This window comes from Podarcis bocagei, assembly GCF_964188305.1.
Source record: "Podarcis bocagei genome assembly, chromosome: 11".
NCBI lineage: Eukaryota > Metazoa > Chordata > Lepidosauria > Squamata > Lacertidae > Podarcis > Podarcis bocagei.
The window spans coordinates 31238151-31264851 of NC_138136.1; the positions used below are offsets into that span (position 1 = coordinate 31238151).

The window sequence follows — 26701 nt, forward strand, 5'->3', positions numbered from 1 at the left end:
TTTTCCAGGTGACTGGCACACAGAGAGAGAGAGAGAGAAAGGGGGAGGGGGGGAGAGAGAAATTTTATATGGTCTGTCTAGTCCAACATCTGCTTTCCACCCCCGTGGCCAACTAGGTGTATCTGGGATGACCAATAGGGCATGAATGCAATAGCCCTATTTGTGTGTAGATATAATAAACCGTGGGGCAAAGCCGAAGAAATGCAAGTAAGTCATCCCCCCCCGCAAGACTGAAGTCTATGCTAAATAAGGACACAGTGACGATTTGCAACAGCAATGATTCGCAATAATAGTAATGATCAATAAGAGTAGTAATTGGGGTATTAGACCCACGCAAGATAGTAAATACCATCCAGAGTGCACAGAAGTCAAAGTTACTGAGAGGGGCAGATAGGCAAAGCGAGTAATTTAAGAAGGGTGTACTGGTCAAATGGAAATTCGTTCGCTTGTTAGCAAGCCCCACTAACCACATAGGACTTGCTTTCTAAACGAGATTGAAATGGAATTAAATCTGAGTAAATATGACTGGGGAATGGGCGGGTTTAAGCATGTTTCGAGCCTCCACCAAAGAACCACATGTGTACCTTGATCCTAAACACATTACAGTAGTACCTCAGGTTACGTACTTAATTCGTTCCGGAGGTCCTTTCTTAACCTGAAACTGTTCTTAACCTGAAGCACCACTTTAGCTAAGGGGGCCTCCCGCGGCTGCCGCTCCGCCGCCACGCGATTTCTGTTCTCATCCTGAAGCAAAGTTCTTAACCCGAGGTAATATTTCTGGGTTAGCGGAGTCTGTAACCTGAAGCGTATGTAACCTGAAGCGTATGTAACCTGAGGTACCACTGTACTTAAAAGGAGATTGTCTTGACACTGGATTAATTTCCAAGTAATACATTGAGGACTAGAACTTTACACCCTCTCCCAAAATCTGGTTTTAAATTCCGCCTCCTGCCCCAACCACGTTCCAGAGTCCTAAATATGATTACTTGCAAGTAACTGCTTCTGAAATCCGCCTAACTCTCCACTAAATAAATACATCTAGGATTAAGGTGCTAATCTGATTAAAACGAAGGGTTAGGTTTAACTGGTTCGCTGTATATCGGATTGAATGAGGCGAACCACTCTATTCTGTAGCAGAATAACAGTAAGAATTCGGATTTGCAGGATGTACTCTAGGTAGCGCACTGAAAGCGCGCCATCCTTCAAGCACCATTACCTGGACCGCGTTCTGATTAGTCATCGTTTGAATAGCGCTTACGCGGTAGTTTTAGCCTGCTGGTTAAAGCGGGGCGTGTTGGTTCCCGGTTTTCATTCAGGCATTAACTCATTTGGAGCAGCCCTAGGCAAGCCAATATGGCGATGGACAATTTGCTTGGGGCTGGCATCAGATATCCATAGATAGAATCAGGTTGCACTTGTTAAGCTCAGCCGGCTCCCAGGTATTGTTGGAGAAATAATGCAGCTGCAGCTTCTTTCAAAAAAGAGCTAGTTGGCTTTCGGATTACTGCACAATGCAACGAGTGTTTACTTGGAAGTAAAAGTGCCATTGTAGCCAGTGAGTTTACTCACAGGCAATAGAACTGCAGCGCAAGTTTGACACATCAGTGGTAAAAAGCGAATAAAATAGAGTAGGGGTATATCTGGAACGTGTTGCGACCACGGCACTAAGAAACAACTGTATAAGGTTATAGGGGAGTTTTATGTTTTAGTAAAAGATTATTGAGTTATTACAACATATGCCTGACAGAGAGATCCTATGGCTGAATGTCTGCTCTGAAGTCCCATTCAGTTCAATGGAATTTATTCCCAATAAAGGGGAATCCTGTGTACATTTAGGAACAAGCCTCAGTGAAGACAATAGGACTTACTTCAGAGTAAGCAATCCATGCCATTGAAATCAATGGGACTTAAAATGTGATTAACTGACCGGATAAAATAAATGAAGTGCCTTAAGGGCTTATAAATAATAGATTTCATAGGCATAATAAATAATATTATATTACAACTACGTACTTGAGATCAATAGGAATTACTTCCAGCTGTGTTTAGGATGGAAGTGCCAATCACGTGTTTGTTATAAATGGTCTCTGTTAAAATATGCTGTGTCTGTGAGACTTCCTAGTAAAAAGCCATTTTGTTTCACGGCATTTATAAAAAGAAAACACATTTTATTTCTCTCGACTTTAACAATCCTGTCTTTATACACATAACTTGGAAGTCGCATTGATTTAACACTTACTTCCAAGCCTTGCGTTTAGGACCAGGGACGAAGTTCTTCAATACAGTGTCTTGTAAATGCCACTCTATAATTTGAGGCAGGCGAATACACTAACTCAATCCAAGACGACGGAAATACTAAAGCTGCAATTCTACGCACGTTTGCCTGAAAGTAAAATCCATTTAAACCCCACCCCACCCGTGTAAATATGTTTAGAATTTGAATCTAAAGCACATCGTCATATCTCCCATCATGCACGTGTTCACATCTCTATTTACGCAGCCCTGGCTCCGGCACATAATACCGCTTACATAACTTCATGCCAGCCACCGTCTCCCCCTTGTGCTCGGCGCACCAGTTAAATATTATCTGCCCAATCATACTGGGGCAGAGTTTGCATTAAAAGAGGAGAGGATTATCCCGCTGCATCGGATCTTGTGTAAACTGTGGACAGACTGCTGTAGATGTAACAATTACAACTGCAGAAAGGGGGTTATTTTCAAGGAGGCCTGAGTCAACTAATGTAAGATTTACCGTGTTGTGTGTGTGTGTGTGTGTGTGCGTGCGCGCGCAGGTATTTTTTTAAACGCCTATGAGTCTTCTGTAGAAGCACCGCTCACTTTCAGCTCATGCAGAAAATCAAAAAGGCAATTAGCGTGTCTACAATGGCGAGGCTTTTGTGCCTGCTTTCTAAAAAGTGAGAGAGAGAGAGGAAGAGATTCCATTCAGAGATCCACTTGGGCGTACAGGAAATCCTTAGGATACAGTGCGAATCTTTGAGATTTGTCTTGCGCACACACCTTTCCTTGCAGTCGCAACTCTGCATTTCCTTTCAGGGAAACGGCTAATGCTGCGATCCTAGGTAAACTTCTCGAGTTTAATGCCACATTCCTCTTTCAAGGATGCAGCAATCGAGGCAGTGGAAGGAGCATAGGCGTAGCTAGGCTCTATGTTGGGGCGGGGGGAGAACCTCAGTTACTTAGTTCATTATTATTTTTATTGATTTATTTGATTGGCTACATCCATGGGAAGGAGAAGGGCGCTACTAAGCGGACATGTTAGGAGCACAACGTCAGCCTTCGAAGCGATGGTTTCCTTCATCCTTCAGGCTCCGATCCGGCCCTCAAGTTGAACTGGCCACATCCGCGAGAAATCAGTCTCCAGCTTCTGAGGCCGTTCTCTGTTCCCGGGTTTAAACTTGGGAGAGACCCATTCATCTCTCTCCCCTCACCCCCGCCACCCGTTTGGTTCCCGCCAGGATAGAGAAGAAAGGTGGCGACTGGGTCTTCTCAGAGCTCACAGACTCGCCCGAAGACCCTCCTACCTAAACAGGTCCAGAGCAAGTCTGGGGGACACGGCGAGGGGGGAGTCTGAAAAACGCGCGCTCCTTGAAGCAGGCAGCTCGGGGAATGTCTCTCGGCAGGTTGTCTGCTCTGGAACGAGAAAGGAATCTAGTTTATGCGCAAAATAAATCCGGGGCTGAAATGAGCTAGGAGTGGGGGACGACTAGGCTATCTCCCGCAACACGACTGTGCTATTACACATATTGTTACTACACATTCGCTACTCAGGCGAGGATCCCTTCTCTCGAACCCAGTTCTTCCGGCGACAAAGATCCCCGGGCTGAGAGAAAGAGCGAGTTCGCCCAGGGGAAATGTCGGCATGGGCAGGATATGGAGGCGAAGGTGTGTGTGGAGAAGGCGGGAGACGCGAGTCTAGGCAGGAGCTGCGCGACGCCGCCCTCAGGTTCGAAGCAGCCTCGCCTGTAGGGGAGAAGAAACCCTGAGGGAATGGGAAACGCGACGCCAGGCTGGTTTGGTCCCTGAGGCGGATTCCCGTTGGTTTCGCTCACACAGACTAACAGGGAGAGTTTTAGGCAATTTGGCCTGAGGGAAGAGACCGAGTCTAAAAAGATGGAGGGGGGTTGTTCTTATAAAAATAACTTCCTGAAAAAGAAAAACAAGGTAGAGACTGAAACAGCAAGTTGTGGTGGAGGGGAAAAAAGGAACCGAATCTGTCCGAAGGGTTTGTTGGCGCGCCTCACTGAGGAAAGCTGCCTGAGAACGCAGGACGCAGCGTGGGAAAAACAAGGGCCGGAAGGCGAGCTGTTGGCGGGAAGAGCCCGCCACTGCCTGCTGCCAGCCTGACCTCCATTTTAAGGGCCCCCAATCCCAAATACGTTGACTTGACAGTAAGTCCCGTTATTTCAGTGGGACTTCAGTAGTCGACTTCCACGAAGGACATGTGTCACAGCCCCTTCTGGCACTTGGCGGGGGTGCTTTGAGGTTTCGTCAAACAGGACCGGATGCTTCCCGTGGCTTCCCGAATCCTCGCGCCTGCGTTAAAATTGGCTGGCTGAGGCGCCTCGCCCGGTTTCCCTTCTCTCCCCCACCCCGCCCCGCCCTTCCGCGAGCGCTATTTGGTCCTGGAGGAGAGGGGGGCTACGGAGGGGGCGTCGCGTCCCAGCAGCCCAGTTAAGGGGCAGCCCCAAAGCCACCTCCCCTAGCCGCACCACCTCGCTCTCTTTCAGGCGCGCGCGCGCGCACACACACACGCACAGGGGCTCTTGGCTCGCGCTGAATGAACAGCGCTCGGTTCGCAAAAGTCAGTCACAAGTATAAGCGCAGGGGGGCGGGGTGTCGTCGAGAGAGGCGCTGAGGAGACGCCTGCGAAGGCCGCCAGCTCGGGAGAGCGCCTTGGCCGACGCCTGCGCTGCTCATAGGGCCGGTGCTGAGGTGAGTTACGGGGAGCTGGAGGGAGAGCGAGCGGCAGCGGGAAGCGAACCCTCTCGCCTGCTGTGGCGCAAGCCCGAGCAAGACTCGGCGTCCTTCTCCAGGCTCCTGAGACTCGTGAGGGTGAGACAGAAGGGAGAGAGAGGGAGCGGCGGGCGACGGGACGCCGACCATTTCAGCCGCGCGGGAGAAGAGGGGCTAAGCGGAGGAGCGGCGGGTCGCCATCTCCCGCTCCTTTCCTTCCCGCGCTTTGCACCCTTGAGGCAAGAGCTCGGCTCAGCCGCTCTAGAATCCCCGAGGGGGCGGGGACTTTAGAACGCTGAGGACTAGCTGCCTGACAGGGCATTATTTTACCATTACTGTACTATTATTATTCGATTCTTCCCGAGCGAATGTGAGCTCCTTTCCATTTCTTTGCTGTTAACGAAGCTATTTCTGCAGAAGAGGGAGGGGATAAATACTCATGATAACGCGAATACGAATAGATCCCGAAGTTCGATCATCAGGTGGCAACCTACCTATAGGGTTAAAACAAAAAACTCGACAAACTGAACTCCCGAGGCCTTTTGGGAATTTCTGTGGGCATTTATTGCCATTTCTGGGGTCAGGGATGGAAGTGACGCACTTACTCCCGAGGCAGGGGGATCTGAGGTGGCATGACAGCCCTTCGAAAAGGCCAGGCGGTGTTCGAGACCAATTCATTTCTTTATTTTAAAAAGAAAGAAACAGGAGGAGGCTATTTCTCAGGGCGTGTTTGCGGGGGGAATGTCGTTTGCTGTGATGCTGGAAAGGTTGGCACTTGTTGGCTCACAGGTGTGAAGACAATTGGCTCCGTGGAAAAGGAGACCAGTTCTCGCCTGGTTTGGGTCCTGGCGGGGCCTGGCACTGGGATCAAGCAGACAAACCATTACCAAAGGCCTCCAGCTTCATCCAGCTCTTGGAAACTTGAGCAAAGAGAGCTGGCCGCCAAGCGGGTTCCATTGAATCACCCCGCATTAGCTCTTGCATAAAATATATTATTATAAATCTATCCTCAGTTCAGATATTAGCTTTAAGCCGGACTGATCCCTCTGCTCCATATTAATTCTAAATATTAATTCTTTTCTGTTTTCTGCTTTGTTGATAGACCTGTGGATCTCCTAAGGGATGATGATTGGGGGAGAAATCAAATTGTTTTGTCTTAACTGGGCTGAGGAAGACTCCGATCCACAGGCCCGTTAACCAAAGGCCTCAGTTTAGGAGTTCTGTCTTTACTTTCGTTTAAGTGCAGCTCCGAACACATTCGGCAGTTGCTGATACACTTCCAGCTGAATTTGTCAGAAAATGTGCTCCCAGATGCCAGGCCAAACAAATTTAATATTTACTATAATGCTGTAATACCAATCAGAGGCCCGGTTGACCTTTAAGGGAATTTACTTCCAAATGGGCGTGCTTGCGATCGGGACGCGCAGCCTCAAGTATTCTGGATTAGCTGATAAGTAGATTGGTGTGCCAAATTTTGTTGGCAGAATTTAGCCTGGGAATTGACTTTTTTTTCTGGGGCGGACTGTGCAAAGATGTTTTAATGAGGCTGGGGAGGGGAGGGGGAACCTTTTGAAAATGGCTGCAGAGCCGGCCACTCCCAGGGAGTTATGCAATAGGCCCACCGCATCTCCAGAACTAGCGCCAGCAGAGAGAGCTCTGCACACTGTCAGCTCTGGACTAATCGGCTTGTTTCCTTTCATTGATTAGCACTCAAAAAGCGTGGACAGAAGACGACCAGATTGGGGTCGGGGCGGGGGGAGTGGATTTTGAAGATGACATTTTAGGACAAAAGGTCAGGCCGATTCGTAGTGCCACTGACTAACCTGTTCAATCTGTATCTTAAAAACAAGAGAAGAAATGTATAAATTGTCTGGAAACCGTTCTCTCCGTTTAAGGATTCGTGCAAGCAATTAAGAAAATTGAGTTGCAATCTGGTAGTGCTAAAATACCTAAAATGTGAGGGAAAGACCAGTATTTTATTTAAAACATTCGCAAGTGGGTTTTAAATTTAATGTGTGTATAGCATATTACAATAACTGCATTCGCTAATTCCCGAATGATATTGCCATTGCCATTGTTATTTTGTTTTAAAAGCAAGCACAGCAACAGCAGTTTTCTACACTTACTAGAAAGGAGGGGAAGGAAAGGACTGAGTCAGTCCAAACACAACCAAGCTAAGCCGAAATTGTTGGATTTAAATCAGTTTGCGCTCTATGGCAGACACCAGACTTGATCAGCTCCAGTGCATAGAATTGCTTGGGACTGTGTTGTGGACCAGGCCGAGAACAACTGCAACCGTTTCCATTTCTTTCCCCCGCGCGGGCCAAGTCAGTGTGTTTAGGTATGTCCAGAAGGGAGTAAAAGCACGTACTGTATTGGCACTACATCTGCCTTGGAGAATTGCGGTTAAATGACGCCCTAGCCTTATTCTAGGAAATTCAGTGTGGTATAACGGGTGGCGAAATCCACGTTTAAATACATGCGCCGCAACGCTGCGCGTGTTTCCTCGGAAGTACGGTACATTGGACCGCTTTCAGTGGTACTTACTTCCTAGTAAGACTTCCGAGGACTCCAGCCTTTGACATGCAAGAACAAACAACAAGAAACACCGCAAACAAAATTTTTAAAAATTGACCCACGCAGCTCGCTGCGGCTGCAAGAAAACTTAATTTTCTCCTATCCCTGTTTCTTTTATTTATTTCTTTTAATGGCCCTAGGTGTAAAAAAGGAAAGAATAAATGAAAAAGATTTATTTATGAATAGGTGTCCAAGACATAAGATATACTTAATTAACTGCTGAAATAAAGATATGAGCGAAATGGCTTCTTGTTCCAAGCATAGATACTCAGCTACCTGCTGCAAGTCCTGCGTATTATTATAGGCCTCCTTTTGTCTACCCAATTACTTCGCTGCTCTTTCTGTCCCTAAAATTAAGGATTCCCCTTTCAAAGACGAGCTCGACCCTTTTTTTCGGGGTGGCGGTGGGGCGCTCAAAAAGATCCAATGAGGGAGCCTCGAAGTTGCCTCCTAGCAGAGAGCGGGAAGATACTGTCCCTTAATGTTACCTTCCTCGGGCTAGTGAAACAGTGCCGCCTCTGTCAGCGAGCTAAGAAGTCTTCATACATTCAAAAAGCCCTCAGGGGAAATATATTTTTAAAGGGGAAAGTCCTCCTCCCTCCCCCCCCTTCCCCAGCCATCTATAGCAGCGGCAGAGGGTCTACCTGGCCAGATCGTGGGCCTGGCGACGAGGAAGGAGCGAGGCAGGCGAGCTCTGTGGGCAGTCAGTGCTCCCGGCTCTGCGCATCCACGGCGTCCTTTTCTGCCTTCGTAAGAGAGCCCAGTTAGGGATTTCTAATTGCTTTCTAATTTCGGATTAACCTAATCCTTTATGATTATCGTTTAAAGAAGAGGATTGTCAGCGTTCAGTGGTCTAGCTTGGAGTTTTGATTCGTTTACTTGCTTCCCCAGAGAAGACTAGTTCTGGAAGACCCAGTATTGCACGATTACAGTCCATTGAGTCTCCCTGAGCGTTGGTGGTTATTTGTGGTTATATCGCTCTATCTAAGTTATCTATTTGGATGATTGTGCTAGGGCTGTGTTTCCTGGAATTTTAAGAGTGGCTGAAATCTAGTTGCGAAGGTGTTAAATACAAGTGCTGGGTTCCCCACCCCCACTTTCCCCCCTCTTTGTTGAAGATGTTATATCAGGGAGACTAGTGCGATCTTAGCTGTTTAAACGCTTCTTTTATTCAAATACACTCGCCCCCTCCATCCTTCCCACCACCCTTTGGATTTGTTTGGGCAGCCAGTAGGTGTCGCTGTCCCCCCGCTGGCCAGAATAGGGTAGCCAAGAGCCATTCAGGGGCAAGGAATGCTCTGCCTGGTCCTTTCTCTCCAGGGATCCATTAAGGCTGCAAATAGCCTCAAAGTGACAGACAGCACTGGCTCACCTCTCGCACTTGACCATCCTACCAGGACGGGGCGCGCGAAAGTTGTGTCCGTTTAGCTGAGGCATTTTCTGGAAGGCCTCTTCCTCTACTTAAATGGGCACAAGCAATGGATGGGCCGAGCGAGAGAAATCCAGTGTCGGGGATCACCGTCCGCCCCCCACCCCGTGCGCCATCTACATCCAGATTTTAACTTGGTCTCTGCACAATATAATCGCTGCCTTCTTCCAGCCAACCATCCAATTGGTAAGACAGAGAAAGGGGCCTAATGAGAAACCAAGGAAATAACAGATCACATCAGATTTTAGAAAATTTTAAATTAAAAAACCCCGTGCTGAATTAGGGAGAAGTAACCATAATATTAAAAACCCCTACACAGATTCAGAAAATAAAACTACTCTGCTACTGGGGGAATATGTGGGCTGACGCTTCTTCTGGAAATGTTGGGCTGCAATCAAATCCGCATTGGCTACTTTACGCATGTGAGCCTGACCTTAACCGTGTTGAATACTCTCAGTGTTATTGACTCACCTAAATGCTTTTATAACAAAGAGCTTTGCCCACGTCTACACCCACACACCCACACACACCTTTCCCCAGTCCTCATCCTCTACGGAAAACTAGTTCTCAATTATCTGAAATCCATATTCATTTTCAGACTATTAAAAGCTCTACCCCCATCTCCTCTTGCTTTCTGCCTTAAGATGTCATGCAAGAGATTATTAATAAACAGGAGGCTGGGCTGGGATTTTATTTATTTTGTAATCTTTCAGGAAGAATCCTTATCCCCCCCCCCAACGAGGTGTTTTAACCGTGCCTTTTACACAAGACTCGATCTCAATTTATGAATTGAAAAGGGGGGAGGGGAGGATTCGTGAGAGAAATGTTAAGCTAAATTGGAGATGATTGGCATAGTGCATTTGCATTCGGAATGTATCTCATTTCAGTGGAAATTGTTCTTAAAAGCATGCAAACAACGCTGTGGGCTACGAATGTGTTGTGGTTGTTGTTGTTATTGTTGTTGCTGTTTTAAAAGTTCTGCTTCCAGATCTATATACCACACCTTCCCACTTTGCAAAATCTAAAGAATCCCAAAATTTGCACGTTTTCATACGTGAAGTGTTTCTATACGTGTCTCATCATATCGAACGTGTCTTGCGAATACGTATTGCAGGTTTAAAGGGCGGAGGACCTCGAGAAAGATAAAAGCAATGAATTTGCTTTTTGGTTTTAGAGATCCCCCTAAATTGAAACGAAGAAAATATTATTTGGAGCATTTTCTGTTTTCCTGACCCAGTGCTTAAATTATGAAAAAAGTGGTCCCTGGCTATATAAGACTTGGCACGAGGGGTTATTATGACGTTATCTAACGTTTACACATGGGCATCGCATCGCTGTGTATTTGGGGTGCAATCATATACGAGAGCAATGTGCGATACGATATAATGGTGGTCGTGGACGACTCGCTACTTATTGTTCGCGCCGTCATGTTTCGCGTTTTCGTGGCATGTGGCACAAGACGAGGCAGCTGTCCCTTGATCTCCCTGGGGCCCAGGCACTTGAGGTGCTGAGGGTGGGGTGGGATGGGGTGGGTGGGGGCGAAGAGGGAGACGAGGAGAAGAGGGGAGGGGCTGCGAGATGCAGGAGGGCCGTGGAAGTGGCCTTCACAGCGAGAGCAGCGTGCGAAGGAGTTGGGATTTGTGCAGATTGCGAGGCTCATTCAAACGCCGCCCGCTGGTGCTGCGATTCGCAGGGACTCGGCCTCCATATGGTAATGTTAGCAGGGCTGGGGGCGGAGGTGTGTGGGGCGCGCGTGTGTGTGCCTGTGTGTGTGTGCCTGTGTGTTGGAGTGGGTTCCCGACTAGCAGCTAGTAGCTAAGCTCGGACAGAGCACGGGCACCGAAGGCAGCGGACGCCACTCTGCACCTTTCTTGCAGCGACAGCATCCACGGAGCCATCGACCCCAGGGTAGCAGGAGCCAGCGGGAACGGGAGAGAGCTGGGGTTAGCAGGAAGCAAGACATCGCATGGACCTCGGTAGGGACTTAAGCATGATAACGACACCTAGATCGAGGTGTGTGTGTGTGTGCGAGTGAGAGAGAGAGAGAGAGTGCACTTGTAGGCATGGGGTAGACGCCCAAGCAGATGCCTGCGATAACAGATCTGCTCCTTGAATGGACACATATTTTACTCCCACGTATGTATCCTTCGTGTGCGGCGATCCTCTTTAGATCTCTGCAGGACTAGAGCTATAGCCAGCTCAGATGGTTCACGTGGTTTAATTAGTCACTCGAGGAGGTTGGGATTGTCTCAATCAGCGAGGTGTCCCCAATGTTCTATGTAAATGGCCAAGTCGACTGGCAGTCGGTGCTGTTGCTGGAGCCATATATATATAGGCTCTCTCTATATATAGCTGAGTGTGTGTGTATATATATATATATATATATATATATATATATATATATATATGGCATATATATATATGGCATGTGGCGAGCATACTCACCTAAATGTATTGTTGTGCGCGCTCTCTCTCTATGTATGTATATATATATAGGTAAGAACTAACCTAATGGAGGGAGAGTGTCTGGTGCCCCCCTTTAATGTTTTACGTGTCGCCATCTGACCACTTTTTATTGGGTGACATATCATATGAGCACTTTAGTGTAGGGCACGTAAAACTGGAGATGGAGGTAGGGCTGAACATGCCATAAGACTGCTCAAAGAACTAAAGTGAGCAGCTCGGGGAAATAGATGCTGCATACCACAAAAACGAAAAATTGCTCTCCTGAGCCTTTCTCAAAACATATGCATGGCTGGCTTTGAGGAGAGTTAACTTTCACCCTATGCCTGTGTGCAGGTAAGTCATTCATGCTGTGCCTAATTACCTATGCATGTGCTTTGGCTTACTTGGCTTTAAATAGGTATGTGATGTAAGTGTGCGTTCATTGTTCTTTTGGGTGTGAACCCTGCGTTATTTTAAAGACGTATATAGATTACATGGAGAGGGTGAAGGAAATGTTTATTTGTAAACAGGATCGAACTATTTAAAAACAAAAAACACCGAACTCCAAATAAAATGTCTCTCAAATAACCTAATATTTTAAGGTAGATCTAGGCCCCTCGGCTTCCGAGCAAACAGAAAAGCATTCGCATAATAGACACTGATTTGAAACAGCATATCAAATGCATTGTCGCTCAGTAAAGCGGTGCTTGGCTTTAAGCCAAGCAAGTTTTAAACGAAATGCAATACATTACTAATGTACCGCAGCTAAGATAGAACATACAACATGGTTGAAAATGTCTTCCTTAGATAAAGCTCTCCCTCACCTGGGTCTGGGCACATTTTTAAAGAGCGTATTTGAAAATTAAAGGTTCCGGAGCCAAAACAGAAATAAATGTTCATACAAGGCAGCCTACAGCACTTTAAACTGTCCCTATTATGCAAGCTTCGGTTTTGCTCCGCCCTCTATTTTATTATATTGCTCATGATGAGGTTACTAATCAAACTTTTGAATCTCCGGTTGCTGCCATTATCGTCGATCAACATAACATGCAAGTATATATTATGTTTTTAAATATAGAAATCCAACCAACCGACCTCTCCTCTTTTTTATTTTTTAAAGAGGCTCCTGACGCTTGAAAAAAAATGCGTTAGGAACAATGTCGGTACATATTTTGTAAGCCCTACGGAAAAGGAAGAAGCAGGGAGCAAAATTGCATCTATAGAGCAGCGACACGGCAGAACAGAGGTATTGCCAAATCATAAACAAACAAAAAATATTATTTTAAAAAATGTTTTGTTTATATAAAGAAAAGAAAAGAGAGAGAAAGGCAATCCAAAGACCGTAACTTCCAGTAAATGTTTTAAAAATGCAAATCTACCTTTACATATGCATCAGTATGAAAAATAATACCCGCTGGAGCCAACCGGAGCAGCAGCAGGAGGAGGAGGAGGAGAGCAGAATGGCGCAGCGTTGATTATGCAGAGAGAGAGACGTCTGGGCTGTGCCGGAGCCTCCGGGTAACCTGCTCGGCTTCTGCGGCTTCTTCTCCCAGCAGCGCTGCGCGCAGGCCGGCTCCCTCGGTTGGCGCCAGGAGCCGATCGGCAGGAATCTCATCCCCCCATGTTTTAGCAGATCTTGGCCATTTGGGCTTTTGCTTGTTTGGTTTGGTTTTGTTTTGTTTTTGGAGAGGGGGGCAGTTGCTGCTGCTGCTGTTGTTTTAGGACGAAAGGCTTGCTTTGGTGAGCTCAGCTTTTTCTCTCTCCCACCCCCGCCCTTCTTCATCATCTTCTTCTTTTTTTTGCCTTCCTTTAATTAAAATCTTCAATGAAAGGAGGCGATCGCTCCGGGAATCTACAGTCTCTTCTTCAAGCGGCAGGATTTGCATATTTTTTTTAATGCCCTAATTTCCTTGATGTATGTAAATGTAGCCGGACGTACAGTAAGACTCGAGCTGACGTCAATGGACGTGACCTCGCTGCTAAACCTTGAACGTGAAGCTGGGATGAGGGAAAGCGGAGAAGGAGGGAGGAGAGCGAGAGAAACGGAGGAGAGAGGAGGAGGAGGAGGAGGAGGAGGGAGAGAGAGAGAGAGAGAGAGAGGGAGATGCGAGAGAGCAGTAGCTGCTGCTGCTGTGCAAACAGAAACGGTGGAGACGACCGGAAGATGCAAAGAGACAGCCAAAGACCCGGCGAAGACTCCTAGTCAGATATCGCCAGCTCTCTCTGCCTCCTTGTACAGCACTGTGCGAGCCTGGCAGCATCTCCCTCTAACAAAATAAACATTTGCATAACCCCTCCGCCTCCCAATATATTCCCTCTCTTGATAACAAGAAAGCAAATGCAACGTGTGTGTGTGTGTGCATGCATGCATGTAGGGGAGATGTCCCCAGTAGACCTATTTTTCTCTCCTCATCCTCCCAATGCACAGCTCTCTGAAGTGGTGATACAAAAGTGGGGGTGCAGCGACTGCTTCTCCTCTCCAGAAGATCAGGGGCTTCAGAGAAGGACCATAGCCAGCCATGTATATGCCACTCACCACGCCAGCTTACGTGTGTTGCGTAGTACAGTGGTGTTGTTTTGCAGTGTGAAGGGAATGCCGATTGCACGTATGTACATAAAGAGGAGGAGGAGGAAGAAAGAGTGTGAAAGAGAAGAGGGAGAGAGGAGGCATTCATGGCCCCTATATGTATGAAGGAAGGAAAAGAGAAAGGCGAGGACGACTAGGAAAAGCACAGGGGTGTAGCTAGATCACCTGTGAACTTGTAACCTTTGGCAATTCAACCTGATCATCATACATTTTTTCTGTGGGCTCAGATGCCGAAGTCAACCTTGAACATGGTCTTCTTTTGGCTTTACTGTATTCTGGTTTGCAGCCAGAGACTGAATGTAAGGATAACCCGGATTCATGCAGTCAATTCTGCACTGGACTTTTTTATTTTTTATTTTTGGAAGAAAAAGGAGCTAAAGGAGTGGTGTGCGGCGTGGTGGAGGTGAGAAGGATGTCTGGAAATCTTGCTTTCCCCGTCCCCTCGCCTGTCATCTCTTCTCGTTCTTGTTAAACACAACAATAATATTATTTGATTCGCAAGCGCTAGGTCGAGTTTTCTCGAGGATGGCCCTATACTTGGAGCCTATCCAGCTTTGGGGTTTTTTGTTGAGAGAGGGGATGAAGACCCTCTTCAGTCAGCGTCACCTGGCTCCCTTTCCACCATCCAACCCGCAAACCATCCTTTCGACGTGGTCCACCATGGCATTCGCTTCCGATTCTGCCAGAGCCTTTTGGAAACTAGTCCAGGTATAAGACAGCCGAAGAGGCAAACGAGCGCCTTCCCCTTAATCCTCCATCCAGTGATTCACCTGTATTAAAATATCGAGGCAGCCTTGACAGTTAGAAGCTATTTGGGCTCGGTATTGTGCAGGAGAGCAATACGTAGCCCATGGAACATTCTGTCCCTGCTTGCTACAGAGAGAGGTGCCCCTGTGCAAGATACAGATATATCTATATCTATCCCCCGAATAATGTGTTCTTTCTCCGCTCTTTATTAGGCTGGGGCAGGCAGCTAAGCAACAGCCAGAATACTCCTGCCGTGGTGGGTGTGTAAAGAGGAGGCAATGGCAGCCATTGACGAGAACACGAGTGACAGCCTCTCCTTAGGCTACATTTGGCGGGAAAGTTGCTGCCAGAGCAGAAAGGTCTGTGCTTTCAGACGGCGCCTCTCCCTCCTTGGGTTTCTCATTAACGGCTTCCCCGTCCCGTCCCGTCCCCCCACCTCCCGGCAGCCCACATTTCCATACGAGATGCTCATTTGAATCTGTGCCCCCTCCCTTCGCCTGGCTCCACCCCTGCAAGCCTCCCCCCCCCCCTTTCTATCCCAGACACACGTCTCCAACACGCAGCTGTGGACATCTCGCGACACACCTACAAGCGACACCCAACGGCCTCTCAGACACAGCCCTGCTGCTGGGGAAACGTGTCCACATGCAAACCTCGTCGGGAAGGAGACGCGCCAACCGAAGCGCTTCTCTCCCAAGGCGCGGAATCCTTAGCAACGCCCCAGCGCACCCTGGCCATACTCACAAGTCAGTATTCCTGTATGCACTCTGAGCACCCGAAATCACACAAGGGGCTAGCCTTCTCCGTTGCGCAGTCCTACACCCGTGTCCTAGGACACAGACGCACACGCGCGCGCTCGCATCCTATTGCACTGAAACTGGCGTGTATAGGGCGCAACCTGCACCCGCGTTCTTCCAAATGAACCGTACTGGGGCTCATTCTCTTGCCAGCCTCTGTGAGTAAGGAGGACGGGTGCCCGTTCAAATCCTTCTGCGCCGAAGACATCAACTCGAGCAGCCTGGTGCCGTTGGCTTTTACCTAAAAAGCGTTTAAGAAAAGGAAAAGAAAGCCGATGTTGAAGTACCGGCAGCCCAGGCAGACCAAGTGTTCGACAGAGTCCTGACCTACCGCGGAAGAGCACGGAGCAAGTTTACAAAAAACTCAGATGGCCATGAGTGTTTTGCAGAGAAGAAGGCAACAGCTTAAACTCACAATAGCTCGGTTGCCTCAAGAATTGAAGAAAGAAAAAAAAGGAGTGAGAACGGAAGGCAGGCAGGAAGGCATAGAGAGCAACTCTGTTCTTCGGAAGGAAACATTAAAAAGAAAAATCGTGAAAGTGAAAAGTTTTTTGTTTTGTTTTTAAAGGCGGGCTCTTGATGCAAAGGCAGTTTTTGAAAAAGAAAAGAAAAGAAGAATTCCACGCAGAAATGCATATTTCCCTGATCTTCCACCACAGGGAAATGTAGCCATTGCTCCCGTTTAGGCTAGACATTTCTAATTTGTTCCGTCTGTCAGAAAAGGGCTGGGAGAGGGTTTGGTGCAAATTCATTATCTCTGGCAACGCATAACGTATAGCAGGGATTGAAAAAGACCGTGGCAATGGACGAACAATAGGGCTTCAGTTCGTGAGCAACAAAAGCGTTGGGGAAACTGGTTGAATTTCAGAGCACGTCCTCCTTTCCAGAGAGGGCTGGGCTAGACCTCGCCAAACCCCCCCCCGCCCCCGTTTTTTTTAAAAAAAAACTTGCAGAGTGGCTCACACATACAATACTTCACTTTCTACTCTGGCGCTTTGTGCAAGCTGTATTGGGAAAAGAAAACTGTTTGTTTAAATCCCCTCTTCATTCTCACCCCCCTCTGGACGGAAAAGGACCCATTTTAGAATCCAGTCGTGCAAGTGTTCTAGGATGGAACTTTAAAAAGCCAGTTATAAATAGAGATGACGAAAGGGATGATCCGAATCTTGGGAGACTTTGAAACTGCTTTCTGCGATTTAAAAGGAAGTTTTGGCTAAGGAATCCTTGTTGCTTGCCGAAGATTCCACCACATTCACCTAAGATATAGGATCAGACTGTCCTTCCCCCCTCCCTCCCTCCTCCCCCCCCAATCTGTTGTAACGAGAAGAAACGAGAAAAAGTAAGTATATCTGCCGACTTCTCACGACTAGCCTTCTTTATAAACTAAATGTGGGGAAACTGGGGAAGGGAGAGAAAGTCTGGACTATGCGAGAACTTTATGCTACAGTTGTTCATCTGATTCACGAGCGGTGTGTGTGTGTTACTCTGAACGTGAACTCCATCGGTGTCTGTGTCAGGTTCAGGGCTAGAAAGAGGAAGAGTGAGATAGTTGCTTCATTGAACAGGTTGCATTGTTAGAGCTCCCATTGACTTTCCCTGGAACCGAGGAGGAAGATCAACAGAAGTGGAGAGCTTTATGGGTTAACCGGAGAGCTTCTGATGATTTTGGACGTGTGATATGAAACCTGTTGGCGTTGCAGGCACTTCCTCGGGACGAGGGGACTATTAATTAGCACACAGATTGACAGCGAAGGAGGGGGGAGGAAGAGAGAGAGAGAACAGTGAAAAATGGGAAGAGAAAGTGTTCGGTGAAATTAACTCTGGCTGCACATTTGCTTATTTTAGAGAAAGTTGCAAGGGAGGCGTTTTCTCACAATGTATTTAGATCCAAACTTCCCGACTTAGCACCTCCCTTTGAGCCCCTCAACTTGGACTTTTGTGGCTATACCAATTGAAAGGTATATTATTTACTTGCATGAGGGTTGAAAAGAGTGAGGAGAGCTGTTGTTGTGGTGTCTTACATCTAGAGAAGCAGTTCTTTCTGTAACTTCAAATAGGCATGACTGGTGAAATAATATGTCTAATGAATTCCTAATTTGAAACTCATTCCCTACTTGGACTGCCAAATTTATAAAGAAAGTAGTGTAATTAAATTTATGGCAACGTGAATTTGCCTCGCAAGTGTATGTGGATTTATTTACCTTGGCATTGTTTGCAACGAGCTTTCGAGGTGTAGATTAGAAGTCGCTGGCAACGTTTTCATTGGTTTTGCTAGTTCTGAATGAGACGCTCGGGTTGTGGGTTCGAGAGCGCCTGCGAGGAGTGTGATAGCTTGGGAGAGTTGCGAACAGCTCCATGCACAAGTCAGTTAAGGCCCAAACCCTGTACAAGCTTACTTGGGAGTAAATCAATGGGGCTTGCCTTAAGCAGGCACACACACAGGTTTGCGTCGTAGACCGACTTAGGTGATAGGTTTTGGAGTCGATGTCGCCCTTGGATTTGAGTCGGTTCAGCTAGCGTTGGGTTCTAGATCGGCCTAACTCCCAGACTGCCTGGCTTCGCTGAGCTGCCGGAGTCTTGGAGCATCCAAAGCACAGGTTGCTATTAAGCCGGTGGAGTTTCGCCTCCACGCTCTCTCCTCCCATCCACCTTGAATGCTACTCACTCTAAGCACACCCAGTTCGGCAGCTCCAGCGCGGAACAAAGTCGAGAACCATGTATTTATGCAAGAGGACTCATTAAAAAAAAAAAGGTGGCAGAGGAGGCTGAAGAAGGATACCCAGTATATTCAGGGAAAAGAGCAAATAGTGCTTCTCGTCCTTTTTTAATTTTTTTAAACACACGTGATTGATTGGGAGTAGCATTAAGACACCCCCTTTCTCCCCCCTCCCTTTTTGGGTGAAGTGATTAACACCATCCTGTGATGCAAAGAAGAGGGGTGGAGTGGGGGTGGCGGTGGCGAGAAGGAATACATGCACGAGCACTGCTCTTCTTTGAGTAAATCTGTAACCAGCCTGAGTCTGTTTAGAGCCAAGCAGCTCCACGAAGCCAGCCGTGATCTGAACCTGCGAGGCTTGAAAACCCAGAGAGAGAGCGCGTTTTGCATATTTTGAAAGTGGAGGCTAGGTGGAGCCTCCGACCTTTATTAAGCAACTGGCAGCCTACAGCATGTAAATACAGACGCCTCTGCCTCCCCTGCCTCCCACCCCACAAATCAAGCTATTCTTATAATCTCAGTTTAGAAATTCGGCCTCCCTTCTCTCATATTCTGGGCTTTCTATCCCAGTTTACCACTGAGGATATATGCATATATATCTAAAATGAAATATTTAACTCTTCTGACACCAGAAGAGAACATACACCCCTGGTTTTCTTTCCCTGTTTAGTATATAGATTCATCTTAAGAAAATAATATTAGCAGCTCTTTGGAAAATGCAGTTTGGAGCCACGGGTCTCAATCCATCAAGAAGTTCTCCTGAGCAGCCCTCATGACGAGAACTGGTGCAGGCAGCAGGATAATGCCCTACCCCAACACATTAATTTTCATGGGGGTTGCGCAGGAGAACTTCCTGGAGGATTTTGCCTCTAGGATTCAGTGGATTGACTGATCTGCTGCTGCTGCTATACAGGCCTTGAATCAGAATGCACTAGCACAATCCATGAATAAACATAAATATTTATTTTTAAATGATCATTTCGCCTCTCTCTCTTTTTGTCTATTTTCCAGAGCCAGACAGAAAGCGACCATCAAATGGAGTGACAATCAGCACATAAAGGTAATCCCTTTTAAACCTAATGATTAAATTAAGAAATGTACGTGGCTGCCGAATAAGCAACAGCACAAAAAAATAGCAAAACATTTGCCTCTGAGAGACATTTTCAGACCCTTTACCTTTCGCGCCCTGGATATTAGGTGTGGCAATACTGCAGACATATGGTCGTAAATATATTGTTTGTGGAAGGTACAGTAGGTATAGAAACCAATATCAGGATTGAAATAAAAAGCCAAGCAGGTACGACGAGACTTCTTGGGGCATGCAGATTCGAGGAAGGAAATGACTTTACACGGGGCTCCAAAGAGAGGATTGCAGTTTACGTTTAAGGCTGCAATCCAGTTTCCTCTGAGTAAGTTCCCTTGAATTCAATTGGACTTACTTTTTAGTAGCCATGTGCAGAATTGAGCTGTAAGTGAATTATCGAAGAATCGGGGATTGGAGTGTGTGCTCTTCAGTCTCGGGATTATGGGCATCCTTTCATGGAAGCCTAGTGGGCTTCCTATATACTGTAGACACCCCCTTTCCTACCATGAAACCGGAGGACTTGTCCCGAAAGCAGAATTTTGGTTCGTAGGAGGTGCAACAGATAAGATCCACTCTCAGGTTAACAGCGCTTGTTTATTCCAAAGGAACCCCTTGCAGGATTCTCCGCCTTTACGTCACAACCATCTGGAGACCCATAAAGAGATTAGAAAACAAGCATGGCAATCACATCCAAATCTACAGGCCATTTATTAGAGAGCCTAGTTAGAGTTCAGGATCTTTCAAATAACGCAGATTGCTTTAAAATGGCGATTCCATCGTTCTCGGTGAATTTTTATTTTAAAATAAGGCTAACCCACTTGCTGGAAATGCCTATAATGAAAAACAAAACAAAACCCAGCAACATGGCGGTGTGGGCAGTTTAGCATTGCCAAAGGCTGCATCTCCTGCTTAACCAAATGCGGTTTATTTTACGGAAATACGGAATTGTAAAGAATACCTGGAGAGAACAATTGATTCATAGGCACTGTAGACATTCAGAGACGTCAGGGGTTTTCTACGCTGCCTTAACAACACCTTAGTCTTAGCCACACGTAATTGGAAATCCCATTGAAAGCAACTGATAATTCTTCCATGTGAAGATATTTAGAATAACGTGTGGATTTCCTAGACACCTGCAAAGCAAAGGAGAAGCAGGGAGGGCGATCCTTTCTGTGTTTAATGATCAGCAAGGTCATCCTTGTGACGTTAGCTGTTTTCACGTCATGAGGGCTCCAAAGGCTATCGATCTGCAAAACGACACAGGTGTGTTTCTTGATCTACGCTGTAACTGATAGAGGAAAACAAGTCATTCTCTTTTTAAGTGCAGGAGGTGAATAGTAGCAGAAGTCCCATTGAATTCAATGGATCCTGAAGGCAGCGTCAAAATAAATAAGAGCCAAGGCTTGCCTCCTTAGCCAACTTCATTTTAAACGCATTCAGGCGCGTGTACACACGTGTATATATGCCAACATGTATAGCATGCCCAGAGAGACCTCACGTTATCTGAATGTTCTTGTCTCTGATTTTAATGCATCAGCTCATAAGCCTGGTCTGTTATAGCACATGCCCGATCACTCGCACTGCTGCCTCTAGCTACTGCGAAATAAAGTGGGGGGGGGCAGGGCTTTGTTCTGTGTATCTGCCAATTCAAAGAAGCTCGTTATACTTCTACAGACCATCAGAATGAACGTGTGTCTTTATACATATTGCTGCTCAACTCACTAATACCGCTGGTACCTATGCAGCCTCAGATGGTTAAAAAAAAAAAGCGCAGCTCGCTGCACTGTACATAGGAATCCTCACCATTTTGTTCTGTCTGTGGAAAAACAGAGGCATGGCCTTCTCGTGTCGTCTTATATAACATGACACTGACGCCGTAAGCGTGGTTTACCTGACTATGGCATTTCACGATGCATAATTAACAATACAGGGAGAACACTGAATGAAAACAGTTGTGGCTTGAGTGCATCGTCAGTTGTGAAGGTGCTTTGTTTTTGGAACATTTATAGGTAGCATCAACCTAGGAATCATTTCAATCAATTAATCGGGGACTTTGCCTTGCCATTACTTTATTTTGCTTTCCTTTTGCCTGTATATATGGCAGCATTCATCTTTAGCCGTTGACAAGTCTAATTTCGAGTATTGAAAGTAGGCATTGGGAAAGTAGACATGTCTCGCTCCACAAAACCCCACAGATTTCGCCCTTCAGGGTAGTGACAGGCATGCAGGTTAGATACCCTGGAAAACACACAAGTATAATGCAAGCACGTTAATGTGATGATGGCTGGTTGTGGTTGGTGTGTGGGTGTGGAGTGCACATACACGTAGGTATCGCACACAGGCGCGCGAGCACACACACATACACAAATGTTGCCCTTTTTATATGTGAAGGAGAAAATAAATGCTAACTCATGCAGGTATGGCACATTGTAGGAAATATGCCTTTTTAAAATGCACTCTGAAGACTGTCCTCTAAACAATCCTGGACTATATTGAACAGTATAGTATATATTGTTTCCTTTTGCCCTTAACATACTATACCTTAACATGCAACAGCAGGACTCCTGGTTCCTTTTGGAGTGTGGGGGCAGACATAGCTCTGCTGAATGTTTAAATATAAACTGCCAAGCGGTTGAAGTGCATTTATTAATTTGATCAGTAAACAGCGCAGCTCTCTGCCGTGAGATTCATTGTTTCCCATATAATCAAGAGGGCCTGTAATGTTTGCACTTTACACTGAGAAGAATATATAAAATCTCCCTGTCCAAATTCTATAGCAGGAATTCACAGGGTAATGTCCCTTATGCCCCTTTCTGAATGCCTGCTGGGAGGTTAGGGGAATGGGGAGAGGCTGAACAGGGTGTTTATGAACCTTTCAGGATGGAGGGCTTCCCTGGGCATACTGCTTGCCATTGCCATTGTCATCAGCAGCAGTAGGAAGTTTGAAAAACAACCCAGAGTACATTTTCGCTGTGTTTGGACACATCTTCAAATGAAACGGATGCATTAAAATTGGAAAGGAAAGCCGCATGTTCGCTTGCGCTGCTCTGTCCAGAGCTGGGAAGGGTCAAGGGAAAGACGGGAGAAATGTGCTATGTGTGAAAAGGGCGAGCGGGAGCGCGCGTCGGTTGGAGAGGGGGATTTGCTGGAAACAGAGAGCAGCTCGGAAAGGAAGAGAGGGAGCGAGGCTTGAGCAGCCTGCTCTTTGCAGCATCCGCCCCCCCTCCCCGCGCGCGTAAACTGCGTTGTGCAACCTCCACGGTGCAAGTAGCACTGGCGGAGAGGGGCTTGTAGCCCCCGAGCAGGGAGCGAGAAGTGAAGCCATTTCCAAAGCGTCAGACGGGCAGAGCGAATTAGCAATGCAATGGCACCTCCGCTCGCGCTGCGTAAAGACGCGCGTAGATTCCCAGTCCCAGAAAGCAGGCCCTGCTTTAAGCAGTCATCGCAGCAGCAGCGGCAGCGAGCCGCGAGTGCCTGGCTCAGTCGCACACATCTCCCTGCACAGCACATGCAGAGTCTGCCAGAGAGAGAGAGAGAGAGAGAGAGAGAGAGAGAGAGAGAGAGAGAGAGAGAGAGAGAGAGATGCAGGCAAAGGCGCCTCTCCTCTCCTTTCCCCACCCCGCCCTATTTCCATGCCGTTCCCCGCCTCCCCCGACCTGAAACGCTTTTATCTGTCCTTAGAGAGAGATTCCTCCTAGTCTTTGGATATTAGAGAGATCTGCGCTAGCAACGGGGAAGGTAAAAGGCCGCGATATATATATTTCCCGCCCCCTCTCTCTCCTCCCGGTAGCGCTAGAGAAGGCGATCCTGTGCTGGTTGGGAGAGTAGGAATGGTGTTCCGAGGGTGCTGCTGCCGCTGCTGCTGCCGCCGCCGCCGCCACCGCTCTTCCCCATGGCGCGGAGGGGGCAGATCGCTGATCGCTCATGCATAGCAATAACCGGGTGTACTTGAGCTTCCTCGTGACATCATCATTACCTTGGTCTCCCGCGGTCCAGGACCTCTGACCTTGCCGGGCTGGTCAACATTTTTTGGCACTGCAAGCCCTCCAATGATAGCCCTTTTCTCCTTCTTTCAGACCGGGGGCAGCAGCAGCAGCAAGCCAGCCAGCAAGACCTGCAGCTCCTCATGCGCAGCAGCTCTGGGAATCCTGAGAAATCGTGGATCTGCCAGGTTGCTTCCTCCCCCACCTCCCCTTCAAAACCCGCAAGATATTTGCTGCCACCATTTGGTTAAAATAAGAATTTTTAAGAGCGCTCTGATGCATAATCCGCAAAAGGGATCAGGAGGGAGAGCTGGATCCTCGCACCACCACCACCATCATCTTGTCAATTTCTGCTGAAATGGGAGACACTCCCACACCCCCTGCTTCCTCCTTGCTCTGCGCTGGAAATTGCCGATGGCTTTACATCTTTATAGAGGCTAAAGACTTTTCACGAGAATGAAGCAATTTACAATGCAAATAGAGGCCTGTGGAGGGATGGATGCTTCGCACTCTTAACAGCTTGATGCACCTTAATAGCTGGTTTTACTTTCTGATATTAAACAGATGAATAGTTGGTCCATCGCTGCCGGAAATCGCTGGCTTTAAAGGAGGGAGAAAGAGAGAGGATGGGGGTAAAAGAGAAAGAGACAAGAAAAGTTCGGAATAAAACTTTGAAGGAGACGGATCTACTTGGGATGTGGTATTAGAAGCACACACAAGTCCAGACACTGTGAAGCAGGTGACAATTGCGCTGAAAGGATGAATATTTTAAGGCACGGCTGGTGTTCTTGGAGAAGTCTATTTGCAGAAACAATCTGGATTCTAGAGAAGGAGGGGCGGAAAAGACCCTCCAGTCTACCTCAGAGCATATGAGGGAAGCGAGTTGTTATCTTTGGTTATCTAGCTGTATGAGTGTGTTGGTCTTCATAAAGCTAGATAACCGAAAGTAAAAACTCCTTCATGATCTTCGTGCTGCACAAGGAAACGAGAAACTCCAGCAAGAGACAGACCCAGCCATGTCAGGAATTCTTATTGAATGGCACCTTTTCTACAGCGAGAGAGAGAGAGAGGACGAAATTCAATGACATACGAGTGCCAAATCTATCTGTACATGTATACATGTACAAGATGACAGGCACAGGATGATGAAGAGTAAACCATACGCTGCAAAGAGGATATGGTGCTCATGGTAAACAAATGCATGTGCAAGTTTTTGCTGTTCTGGGAGGTGGGGGATGATTAAGTTAATACTTTAAGTTCTGATGTAATTATTTTCCAGCGGTTGCACGCTTCTTCAGAAGCAAGTTCCATTGAGTTCAATGAAACTTACTCCTGGGCAAGTGTGTACAAGACTGCAGTCTTTGCTAAACATTGAGAAACGATTAGCATGTGTTTGGAAGCATAATGCTGTGGCCTGTGTGCTTTTAAAGTATTTATAATTTATTTTTAAGGTGTGTGTGTGTGTTTGTTTGTGTGTAGGGCCCAACTCTGCCTGTGAAACTTTAAAAAGTTTTGTAGTGTTGCTGGGTATGTTGTTATTTCAAGAGACGAAAGCCAAAGCCTAAAATAAAAAAATAAACATTTGGATTGAAGAATAAGGCTAGGTTAATCATTTCGGTCTACCAAGGATCTGGTAGAGTTCCACAAAACTGGGAGGGGGGGAGGAGGAAGCTGAAGGTTGATTACTATTACCATTACTATTATTATTAAAAAAATTGGGGGGGGGGAATCCACCAGCCGACCAGTCTTCTATTCAAAATGCAAGCACAGATGCTTCTCTGTTCCAAAAGGGTTTCCTTGAGGAAGCTACTGAAGCAGAAAAACGTGATGGAGACGAGACTGCCTCCGCCCTTGTCAAAGTGTTAAAAAGTAGTCTGTGTCTTATTCTGCGTCTAGTATTAGAAATGAAAGTGACATTTACGCCAAAACCCACGTGTGCGCCTGCTCTCTTCTTGTTTAAGGATGATCAGATCTATCCAGGAAACTGCTCAGGCATCTCAAACTGAAATAATTAGGACGTATATAGACCTGACCAAAAGAGAGAGAGAGAGAGAGAAGGCAAGGGGGTGGGGAATCTGAGGGGTCTGGTCTTGCCTAATTGATTCCGTTAAACGGAATGCCTGAGATGTGAACGGCTGGACGCTCCCATTCCCACGCTCGGGGGCAAGTGGCAAAGCTATGGGCCCGGCAGCCTATGACAGACAGCCCTGTGGGGGTTGCCTATGAAAAAAACATCAAGTGCACCACACCAGACTCATCTCCATCCCTTAAGAAAGTGGAGGCATTTCCCACCCACAGCCATCTGCAGGCTCCCAAGTGGGGACCCCAACTGTTCTGTAGCTGCAGACTGTCTGTTTCTGTTAATTCTATAACCACTGTTTCAGCTACTCATAATCAAATGTAGCTTTGCTTCTGAGATGGAAATTTTCTACAGTGAAGCTCACAAAAGAAAAGTGGTGGGAAGCAAGATGTTTATATATTTCCTTGGCAAATCCTCTCCCTCTCTACCACCCCCCCCCCCAATATTTAATTTTAATTACTGCACTTTGCAATTTTTTAAAAAAGAAATTATATTTAAATCAGCTTGTTTTGGAAGTGCAGTCTTTGCCCCTGGGATGCTCCCAAGATAAGAAAGCAGACTCTTTATTTCTGATAAACTTCAGAGCCACCGTAGGCCAGAATACACCCTGTGCATATGTGTGTGCATGTGTAACACATGTGATAGCAAATTCCTATGTGTTTTTAATCAGCAGTAAGCCCCAGCATATAAACTTGCAGCCAGTAATGACATGCACTTGGCATTTAAAAATAAAATAAAAGCAAGGATGTGGCTTTAAAGTAAGGCACTGTGGCCTGCAGACATAAATGATTTTGCAAGAGCTTAGTTTTAAGGAGCTTAGCTTGTTACAGTACTTTGCGCTGAATTTTGGATGGCGAGACTGTTTACAAAAGAGCCGTTTTGCCTGCTGTGCACGTGCCAGAGTTTACTACTCTAGTGACCAATGAACAGTCCCCTTGTTTATTTACTTTGGAAGTTCTGTTTGTGTGACCAGCCTCTCATTGTTAAGTGCCTTGCTGCCTTCCCCCCTCTTCTTTACTGCATGTCCAGGGATGCTGTTTACCTAGGGTCATTGTCTACTACAATTAACATTTACATTACAAAGTGTGTAGTTTTCTTAAAGAGGTTCAATTAAGGTAACAAGATGTTGTCTGGGGAAATCTTTTGATTAGCAAAAACAAAAAAAACCAAACAAAAAACCTAGTGGAGTGAAATTACTTTTACTTTGTGAAATGAGATCTTATTTACCTCTTGGTCCTTTTCTGTACATTTGTTAAGGAAAGCACCCAAGGATTCCCCCCCC

The 26701-nt window shown here is 46.7% G+C and overlaps 2 long non-coding RNA genes across 3 annotated transcripts in view; one reads left to right on the forward strand and one right to left on the reverse strand.

Annotated features, from left to right (window-relative positions):
• The first annotated feature begins 4718 nt into the window (after positions 1-4718).
• Positions 4719-26701, forward strand: part of LOC308597589 — a 119137-nt gene continuing 97154 nt past the window's right edge. Inside the window, exons 1-2 of one of the 2 annotated variants that reach the window (XR_014013064.1) lie at positions 4719-4953; positions 19284-19332. This is a non-coding gene — a long non-coding RNA (uncharacterized lncRNA). The remainder of the gene's footprint in view (positions 4954-19283; positions 19333-26701) is intronic. The other variant, XR_014013065.1, reaches the window with a different exon arrangement.
• On the reverse strand, positions 20046-23444 carry LOC308597594. The gene is made up of 2 exons (XR_014013074.1): positions 23333-23444; positions 20046-21594 (listed from the first exon to the last, which is right to left on the reverse strand). It is a non-coding gene; the product is annotated as an uncharacterized lncRNA (long non-coding RNA).